The sequence below is a fragment of the Colias eurytheme genome, chromosome 5, assembly GCF_061535395.1.
Source record: "Colias eurytheme isolate Ceu_HAF_F1 chromosome 5, ilColEury1 Martin Lab GWU primary, whole genome shotgun sequence".
In the NCBI taxonomy this organism is placed as follows: Eukaryota; Metazoa; Arthropoda; class Insecta; order Lepidoptera; family Pieridae; genus Colias; species Colias eurytheme.
Window position 1 is genome coordinate 100,806 of NC_142984.1, and position 7,338 is coordinate 108,143.

Here is a 7,338-nt window from a genome sequence, read left to right on the forward strand (position 1 = left end):
ATATAAAGTTTGATCGAAGTTTTGAAAATGTGTGCTCAAACTTTGATCCCCATGTCTGGCGCCGGCTTATCAAATACCTACAAATTTTTATTTTTGAAAGAAAATTAAAATATCAAGACGGAAGTTTATTTTAGGGTTACCTAACAAATAAGTTATAATTGATTATGTAGTTTTAGATAGCAATGTGATGTCTTCAAATAGAAAAATTGCATTCTTCTTCTGGGTAATAGAAGCAGTTTTGACACCAAAAGGCAAAAATACAATAATTGTTATCGCTAGTCATTTACAAAATGAGAGGGTAGATTTATATTTGCAGGCGTACTGCAAATGATGCATTTAATTCGTTTTATTAAATAAGTAATGTTCCGAGGCTATTTAAAGTCATTAATGCAAATAAAAATAATCTTCAGACAGCGATCTACATCTTTAACATTCTGCCTACGAATGTACTAGGTACATATCTATACTTCTATACTAATATTATAAAGAGGAAAGGTTTGTATGTATGTATGTATATGTATATGGTTTTCACGCATAAACTATTGGACCGATTTTGATGAAATTTGGCACAGATAATCTTTAGACCCTGAGAAAGAACATAGGCTAACTTTTATTGCGAAATATGTACCACGGGCGAAGCCGGGGCGGACCGCTAGTAGTACATAAGAATAAAAAACCGGCCAAGTGAGAGTCGGTCTCGCACACCGAGGGCTCCGAACAAACCAATTTTTTATTATGTTGTAACTCCAAAATTTTATGTTGTTACGAAATTATTCCTCAATCTGCGCTAAAAGACCTTATTTTACCCCAATTTCAAAACTCTACGTACACGGAAAGTACCCTGTAGGTGTCGATTCCCTTGCGAATGTCGAAATTTGCAGCATAACCCATTGAGCCCCGAACGGCCCGATCGGTCCACGATACAATAGATTTTCTATTGTGTCTGTGATTCCGGGGCCTGAGTTAATAATCGGCTTTATCTTTTGATTGCGTTGGTTTATAAGTTTGATTTTTTCACAGCTTCAATCGACTCAAGTATTCAATATAAATTTCAGTTTTATGATCACATCACGCGTTCCTGTGAAAATGGGTCTTGACAGACAGATGGGCAGATGGGATGGACAGACGTGATCCTATTAGGGTTCTGGACCCTTAAAAACCAAACCCTTTGGGATGCAGCCGTTAATGCTGCAATATTTAGCATATTTTGACATTTGCAAGAGAATCAAAACTGACAGAGTAGAGTCACTAAAAACATAAATTTTAAAGTTAAAACATAATAAAAAGTAGGTTTGTTCGGAGTCCTTGAAGCGCGAATCGTATTGAGGTTCAAAACTCTAAAAAAACATTCTTCCAGTTTTAAAGAAATAACCCCAAAATATGTGTGTGGTGACATCTTTGGACAATCTGGGTTTCAAAAATAGAGATAAATGACAACTCCCGTGTTGTCGTTCATTTTGAAATTGTGAGACGACAGAAAAACAAAATAAAAACAGTTCATCAAACATATATGCCAACGCAATCAAAAGATACAACTGTTTATGCTGCAAATTTTCGTAATTTTCGACATTTGCAAGGTTATAAAAACTTACTTTCCCTGAACAGAGTCTTGAAATTTGTTAAATAGCAACGTCTTATAGCACAGATAAAGAATTCTAAAATATGAATTAAAAGATACCTACAGCCTTCCTACAGCATAATAAAAAAAATAAGTTTGTACGAAGCCCTCGGTGCGCGAGTCCGACTCGCACTTGGCCGGTTTTTTATTTTTTCAGAATCATATGGTTCCCCAATAAAAAATAATATGTATGTTGCATTTGTATGAAGATAAGAATATGTTGTACAGTTAATGTGTTTAATTTCTTTTCCAGTTTGTCCTACACAAATTACATAGTAACATAGTCACTTTGTCCTATATATAGGTCATAGTGAAAACCATTGTTCCCGATGTAGGTTTTTTTTACTATTTTTCCAGCATTTATACACTTTTAACCATAATATACTAAAATTAAAAGAATTCCAGAGAGGTTACGGACTATAATTTTTATAGTTGATTATATCGTTTTAAACCTGAGGACAATAAATACCACAAAAACGAAACCTATCAATATAAACAAAACATATTATGTACATTTTATATTGTATGAAATTGAAAAATTTAATTGAAGACGAAATTTAAAAAAAAAGTGACGTTGAATTTGTGAACATTCTGTACGCGGATTTTACGGGGAAATTATTGTCGGTTCTGAATTGAAAACGAAATATCTCTAAAATGGAACACAGTATCAAATTTTGAATTATATTATAAAAATCTTCATAAAATTTCTTGTAAAATAGTGTAAAAAACAAATACAATATTAAAAATAAAATACGATTAACCAGGGGTCAAAAACTAAGCAACGTACAGTTAAATGGTAGATACATATTTGGAGCCATTATTTGTGGTATAATTGTTGGTAATTTTCATTATTTCGGCACATAAACATTAGAATATATAGTGAATAATAATAAAAAGAACAATATATACTTACCGTTTATCAACTTTCCGCAAAATTTTACATTTTTTAAAACTTTAAAATTTAAAAGTTACTCGACTAAAGTATGACATAATTACTGTTAGGTATATTTCGAATATTTATCGGTCAAATTATTAATTGATGGACTTTAAATATTCATTAATCCATAAGCTATCAAATAAATAGTCCTTTATGCAGATTTTAACTATATATATATAACACAGATCTGTGCTCCGACAGACAAGGGTTTTAAACCCTCGTCTGTCGGAACACAGATCTGTGCCAAATCATCGCCGGTTGGAAATGAGCTCCTTGTAACGCAAATATAGTTCAAATCAGCATAAACGACTATTTAGTTGATAGCTTATGAATTACAGTAAAAGTTCCTTATTCGCGCTTCCTTCATTCGCGGTTTCACTATTTGCGGATGGAAAAAATGCGACCTAAATCCTGTATTCGCGGCCTAAAATTCTTTATTCGCGGATCGAATCGGTACATCGGTACATACATATATGTATTTACCTAAATAAACGCTTGAACTACAACTACGAATTTATAATGTCGACTAAAAAAATGAAAAAGTGACAAGCCATTGCCTAAACCTGAAGATAATACCTAATTAAATGGTAATTAATAAATATGTTTGGTCGAAAACTTAAATTAAACTGGCTTCTCATTACAACCACATGAGTGTATAAGACACAAAGCTTCATAAGAATTTTTTTTGCTGTCAGTTAAATAAAATTTTTTTAAGTAAATAAAACATTTAGATGTATAATTATTTATTTATTCTGAATCTTTAAGTTTATTGATTTTTATCCTTTACATAAGCTGTATTTTATAAAAAATGTTTAAAACTCGAATTTCCGAAATATTTGATTTATAAGTTAAATGTAACGGTTTATAATTAAGTTATGGCATAATTAAATGTAGATTTCACTTTTGTACAGCTTAGACATTTTTCTGTATGGATACAGTGCCTTTCGATTTGTAGTTGGACAACATTTCATTTTATAGGTACTATATTATAATAATTAAGAGCATGAAAGAAAAAAAAAGCATTTATTCATAATGCTATTGTTACCACAAAAATATTTTCTTTATCGCAAATTTTAAGAGAAAATAAATTAAAATTAAAATTGATGTGGAGACGTTATACATACAGACGTTAGAACAAAGTCCACCATAAGAATGACGTCATTTAGGAATAAGACGATTTTTAAACATTAATAAAAACCTAAATATTTTCAAAAAGTAAAAATTACTGTTAGTTTGTTATGTACTGTGTATACACGCCTTAACTATTAGAGGATGCATGGGGCCACCCAAGAACGACTTGCACCTGTTAGCAATTGCGACATCGCGCACACCTGCGATTCCAGAGAGTGTTGCGGCAATCATCGCCACCGCGACGCTGTAGCTGCTCCGCTGTGGACGACGAGCACTCTTGGTTCCAACATTGAACCGGGAGGGACGTAGTTTAAGTTAGGAATAATTTATCATGTAATTTTTTTACAATAAATTATTAATAAGTAAATTTCGGTTTTTTTTGCGCCTTCGCGGGTCGGTCAATATAATTGGCGCAGTCGGTAGGATAATCCTTGAGAGCCGTCTCTCGGAACGCAAAACTACAAGCATCGAGTATCGCTATTCCATCGGAGGGACGACGACGGGGATCCAGAACCTACACCGTTGGCCGCCGCAACGCGAAGGGTATCCAAACATTGATACTGCAAGAAAGGCCGAAATTTAAATCCTGTAAGTACACTAATTCTCTTAGTGACTTGCCATTCCTAGATTTGTAAGTTTTCCTAGATTACCCATTCACGGGAACCGAGGAACTGTAGTGCGTAGGTTTAAAATTAATTCATCGCGAATTAATTTTCGAATTTTACAAAATCAATTGTAAAATTCAAATATAGACTAATAAGTTTAAATATTAATTCATCGCGAATTAATTTTCGAATTTTACAAAATCAATTTGTAAAATTCAAATATAGTTAGATTAATAAGTTCAAATATTAATTAATTATGAATTGAATTTAGAATTTTACCATTCAATTAATTTTATAATTTAAATTTAAATATATTAAGTAAAGATTATTAAGTATTTTTATCTAACGAAGTTAATAAATTTAATTAAGTTTAGTATATTCCTAATAGTCCATTGAATAAAAAGTTCTAGAGTGCGTGAGTAAGTAACGTAAGATGTTTCTTCGGAAACATGTCAAGAGTCCCTAGGTAATAAACATACTAAAACCCCGGGCCACTAGGAGGAGCCCCGGAGTGGGGGGAGGGGGAAAATGGGTCCATTTTTTCATTTTTCGCTTAAATCTCAAAAACGGTACATGTTAGAGAAAAACTTTCAAGGAAAAGTTGAAAGGCCATAAAATTATCTACAAGTTGTACCTGAATCATTTTTTCCTATATCCTACCGTTTCTGAGTTATACGCAGTAAAACATGATTTTGGCTCAAACAATTTCCACATCAATCGATCAAAAAATATTTCTTTCTACCAAAAAACTCAAAAGTGCAACTTGTGACCGGTACTGATAGATTGCTCTTAATTAGGTCTATAATTGGTAAAATAAACACATTCCTCCATGGAAGCCTTTAGGAGGAATCGATTGTCAAAATATTATATTATGGTAGTTTGAGTTACTGAACTTGATCTTTTTATTTTTTTCTTCCAAAAAACTCATAAGTGCAACTTGTGACCGGTACAGATAGATTGCTCATAATTGGGTCTATCATTGATAAAAATACCAGATTACAACACGGAGGCGTTTACGGGGAATTGAATTTTATTAGGGTAGTTACGATACTTGAACTTTTTATTTTTTTTCTCCAAAAAAACTCAAAAGTGCAACTTGTGACTGGTACTGTTAGATTGCTCTTAATTAGGTCTATAATTGGTAAAATAAACACATTCCTCCATGGAAGCCTTTAGGAGGAATCGATTGTCAAAATACTATATTAGGGTAGTTTGAGTTACTGAACTTGATCTTTTTATTTTTTTCTTCCAAAAAACTCAAAAGTGCAACTTGTGACCGGTACAGATAGATTGCTCATAATTAGGTCTATCATTGATAAAAATACTAGATTCCACCATGGAGGCGTTTACGGGGAATTGAATTTTATTAGGGTAGATACGATACTTGAACTTTTTATTTTTTTTCTTCCAAAAAAACTCAAAAGTGCAACTTGTGACCGGTACCGATAGATTGCTCATAATTAGGTCTATCATTGATAAAAAAACCAGATTCCACCATGGAGGCCTTTAGGAGGTATTGAATTTTATTAGGGTAGTTACGATACATGAACTTTTTAACTAACTACCCTAATAAAATTCAATTCCCCGTAAACGCCTCCATGGTGGAATCTGGTATTTTTATCAATGATAGACCTAATTATGAGCAATCTATCTGTACCGGTCACAAGTTGCACTTTTGAGCTTTTTGGAAGAAAAAAATAAAAAGTTCATGTATCGTAACTACCCTGATAAAATTCAATTCCCCGTAAACGCCTCCGTGGTGGAATCTGGTATTTTTAGCAATGATAGACCTAATTATGAGCAATCAATCTGTACCGGTCACAAGTTGCACTTTTGAGTTTTTTGGAAGAAAAAAATAAAAAGATCAAGTTCAGTAACTCAAACTGCCCTAATATAATATTTTGACAATCGATTCCTCCTAAAGGCTTCCATGGAGGAATGTGTTTATTTTACCAATTATAGAACTAATTAAGAGCAATCTATCAGTACTGGTCACAAGTTGCACATTTGAGTTTTTTGGAAGAAAGAAATATTTTTTGGTCGATTGATGTTGAAATTGTTTGAGCCAAAATCATGTTTTACTGCGTATAACTCAGAAACGGTAGGATATAGGAAAAAATGATTCAGGTACAACTTATAGATAATTTTATGGCCTTTCAATTTTTCCTTGAAAGTTTTTCTCTAACATGTACCGTTTTTGAGATTTAAGCGAAAAATGAAAAAATGGACCCATTTCCCCCCTCCCCCCACTCCGGGGCTCCTCCTAGTGGCCCGGGGTTTTAGTATGTTTATTACCTAGGGACTCTTGACATGTTTCCGAAGAAACATCTTACGTTACTAACTCACGCACTCTAGACCCCCCTTGGAGGGACTCATTCAATGGACTATAAAGGTAGTACAGATATTTAAAATGTCAGATTTGGATAAAATTTTTAACGCACTTAGACTTTTGCCAGAATTTGATAGTAATGTTAAATAAATTACACAAATTTTATGGCAAAGAGCAAATCCTTCAAGTTAATTATAGAGAATATATAGAAATATAGTTAGGTATAGTTTTTACGTTCCCGGTTGTCCTTCATACTACCTTTAAATTATTTAAATTATCCATAGTTCCTAATAAAGATAGTAAAGTCCTAATTCCACCCTATCCCTTTGTGGCAATTCACGACGAGGATTTTATGTACATGGAGGCAGAATGCCCGAAGTCTGGCCTAGAGTATCTACGTGACTGCGTATATCACCTTATTACCACGCAACGAGTCGTCGCATCTTGTCTCTTCACGCCTGTGGAGCTCGGAGCACCCGCACTAGAAAAATTAGACGACGCCCACTACGTCATCAGTTTCCCCAAGCCATCAAAAATTCACCTATCATGCTCGCAAGATCAATATGACGTCATTAAAGGAAGCTACTTAGCCACAATACCCAAAAACTGCATTCTTCAAACGGAGGCTTTCAAGATAGTCAATCGAGAAGACCATATCAAAGGACAGATAATGGAAATTGCAAACCTGCCAGATTCCAGCCAATATAATACAGATGAA